The sequence below is a fragment of the Arachis hypogaea genome, chromosome 1 (assembly GCF_003086295.3).
Source record: "Arachis hypogaea cultivar Tifrunner chromosome 1, arahy.Tifrunner.gnm2.J5K5, whole genome shotgun sequence".
NCBI lineage: Eukaryota > Viridiplantae > Streptophyta > Magnoliopsida > Fabales > Fabaceae > Arachis > Arachis hypogaea.
Window position 1 is genome coordinate 30,160,284 of NC_092036.1, and position 3,436 is coordinate 30,163,719.

A 3,436-nucleotide genomic window follows, 5' to 3' on the forward strand; every position below is an offset into this window, starting at 1 on the left:
TTGGTTAGACACTGATTGGTTCTCTGGCAAAGGAACAGCTCTACTAATTCTAAAAAAGAGATTGTAAAAGTTACTGCTCTTCTAGAACAAAAATAGACATCAGATATTATGGGAGACACTGAATTATTTGAGCTTGGATAGCGACTTGAAAAAACATATTTGGACGAGGAACTTTATTGGAAAGACAAATCTAAAATTAAATGGATGAAGGAAGGAGACCAAAATACAAACTTCTTTCATCGAAAATTTGAATCTAGAACCAGAAGAAATAAGATATGGCATGTGCGGAGGGATAATGGGGATATGGCAACAACCAATAATGATATTGCTAAGGTGGCTGAGGACTACTTTAAAAGTATTTTCACATCTTCTAATCAGGCAGATCTTGGACCTTTTTTCACAGATTTCGAGCCTAAGGTTACATCTAACATGAACCATTGGCTCAGAAGATCTATTTTTATGGAGGAGGTAAAAAGAGCAATTTTTAGTAACCACCCTTAGAGTGCACCAGAAGAGGACGGTTGATGAATCCATATTTGATGATAATTTTTGGTTGAAATTAAATGGATTTTTCATCATATAAACTTGCACTTATTCCCTCAAATAGCATGCTTTTGAACTGTCCTCCTAATTTGTGCTTGATTATGAAAACATGCTCTTTTGTACCTAATTTGATCAATTTTTATTCCATTTGCCTTCCATTCGATGCCTTCATGTTTTTTGTGAGTAATTTCAGTTGTATAAGGTAGGAATGGCTTGGAAAGAATGGAAGAAGATCATGCAAAGAGAAGGAAGCATGAAAAAATCAAAGGAGAAGAGTACAGCGATGTGTGCGTACGCACGGGCATCAAAACGGATCCACACGTGCGCGTGAGCCGCATCGTGCATGTCGCGCATCCATTCAGAGCAACGCCTAGTGTGCGTACGCACAGGAAGAGATTTTGGCAGAGTGTGCGTGCGCACACGTTTGTGCGTACGCACAGGTGCCCGCACATGCTTTCATTAAAATTGCACGTGACTCGCGATTTTTGTGGATTAGAGGCCCATTTCTGAAGCCATTTAGCTCATATTGAAGAAAAAATGAAGACCATAGCATAGAACAACATTAGGTTAGCTTAGGAGTAGTAGTAGGAAGCTTTTAGTGTAGTTTTTCTCTAAGTTTTTCATAATCTCTATTAGTGTTATACTAGGGTTTTACATTCAAGTTTCATTTCTATTTTTGATCTTGGATTTTGCTAGCTTCCATTGTAAGTATCTCTTTGTTACTACTCTTTATAGCTACATTGTTCTTACTCTTTCTTATAATTCAAGCTATAGTTCAATTTTACTTCTCTTTTGTAATTTTAATTTCTTGTTGATGAATTTGATGATTAATGTTTGTTACATACTTTCTTGAGTTGTTATTGTTAATTGAGATCATTTGTTGCTTTTAGTTTCAAGCATTTTCTCATGTTTCCTATGTTTAATGTTTTTGCCCACCAAGTGTTTGACAAAATGTCAATTATGATGTGGGGCTAATTTTCTATCTCTTGGCTTGAAAAAAGTGAGCAATTGGGTTTCTAGAGTTGGAATGTCCAACATTTAGTGTCAATTATTGGGTTGTTAATTGTTCTTGTTCCCACTAAGGCTAATTTGTTGCTAAGGCAATTAGCAAGCAATTTAGGATTTGTGGGGTTAAGAACACTTATGCTCATTTAACTTACTCTCCGATGTGAGGGTTAATCAAGTGAGATTAATCCATTCAAATTGTCATAGATGTGGTTCCAACAAGGAAAGGACCCTTAGCTCACTCCAAGCCAAGATACCTTTTATGTTTAATTCTTTCATACACATTTACCTTACTTCGTTTTATACCTTACTTGTCTATATTACATAGTAGTTCTTTAATTCCTTCATTAGTTCATTTATTACAATGTTGCATGTTCTTTTAATTCTTCATATGTTTATCTCTTCATTGAAAATCTCTTGATCGCCACAACCGGAATTGTGTACTCATTGATCTCAAGTGTCCTTGGAAGACGACCCAGGAACTAAACACTCCCGGAATTGAATTGGTTTGAATAGTGACATTTTTGAATTCACATTTGATGTGGGCATTGCTTGTTGGCTTGGAACTATACTTACAATGCTAAATCTTCATAAGATAAAATTCCTAGCCGACGGTTTTGCTCACTATCAAATTTTGCTGCCGTTGCCGGAAACTCACTTTAAGTGCAATGAATGCTATAATTTTGGTTGTTGTAAATATGTGAATAGTGTGAATATTTGATTTTTGTTTGCTACTTGGCACCAATTGTAAATAGCATTTCTATCTAGCTAGTCTTAGTAGTTATTGATTGTTAAGTTGGTTTTTGTTTACTTGCCTATTCTTGCTTTGCTTTTAATAATTGCATGCTTTCATTGTCTCCTCAGTTGAATGACACAGTCACTTTCAGACCCGAGCTTAGCCCCTTTTGATCCAAAAATAGAAAGAACTTTAACTCATATTAGGCAAGCTCAGCGCCGGCTAGCGTTTGTGGATAGTGAATCGGGTTTGCTTGAAGAGCACACCAATTCACTATCACCATCAACCCGTGACCATCATTCTTCAATTAAAGAGGAAACCTTCTAGTTATCTGTGGGGGGTGCTAAATTCTCTTTAAGTGAATCAGGTGACAGCACCATGGCGGATCCACCTCGACGAATCACCTTAAGAGAAGCCGGAGCTCCAGATTTCAATTTGCAACCGCAACAAATTCAGTATCCGGCTTTGGATCTAAATTTTGAGCTCAAGACCAGCACGATAAACTCGCTCTCCAAATACAATGGACTACCCAGGGAAGATCCTCTAAGCATTTAAAGGACTTTCAAGTTACATGCTCCACTGTGAGAAGACACGGTGCAGATGAAGCAACAGTTTTGGTTTTCGCTTTCCCTTTCTCTTTGGAGGGAAAAGCGAAAGAGTTGTTTTATACTCAACCAGAAGATGTGATTTCTAATTGGGACGTGTTGCGTAAGGAATTCTTGGAAAAATTCTACCCACCTCAGAAAACAGATAAGCTGCAAAAGGAGATCTCTTGCATTGTGCAAAGAGAGGGGGAAACTCTATATGAGTACTGGGAGAGATTCAAGAAGTTATTGGAAGTTTGCCCCTACCACCGTATTGACGAGTTGGTGCATATTAGCTATTTTTGTCAAGGGATGAATCCCCAAGATAAGCTTCTTCTAGATGCCTCTAGTGGAGGATCCCTCACCAAAAACATGACCGCCGAGGAAGTTTGGGAGATCATAGCGGATTTGGCTGACTCCACTCAACACTCAAGGGCAAGGAATCCACAACCTAAAGCTTTAAGTGGAGTTTCTCCTTCTGGAGATGCCATTTTGACCAATACCCTCGGTGAGATGATAATTTTGTTGAGACAAATCACTCAAGGGCAACAAATCCCTCAAGCTTTGC

At 38.0% G+C, this 3,436-nt stretch overlaps 1 non-coding gene across 1 annotated transcript; it reads right to left on the reverse strand.

The window, feature by feature from the left end:
• Window positions 1-3,036: 3,036 nt before the first annotated feature.
• LOC112716831 (small nucleolar RNA R71) lies at window positions 3,037-3,143 on the reverse strand. Its single transcript, XR_003160497.1, has one exon. It is a non-coding gene; the product is annotated as a small nucleolar RNA R71 (small nucleolar RNA).
• Between the last annotated feature and the right edge of the window lie 293 nt (window positions 3,144-3,436).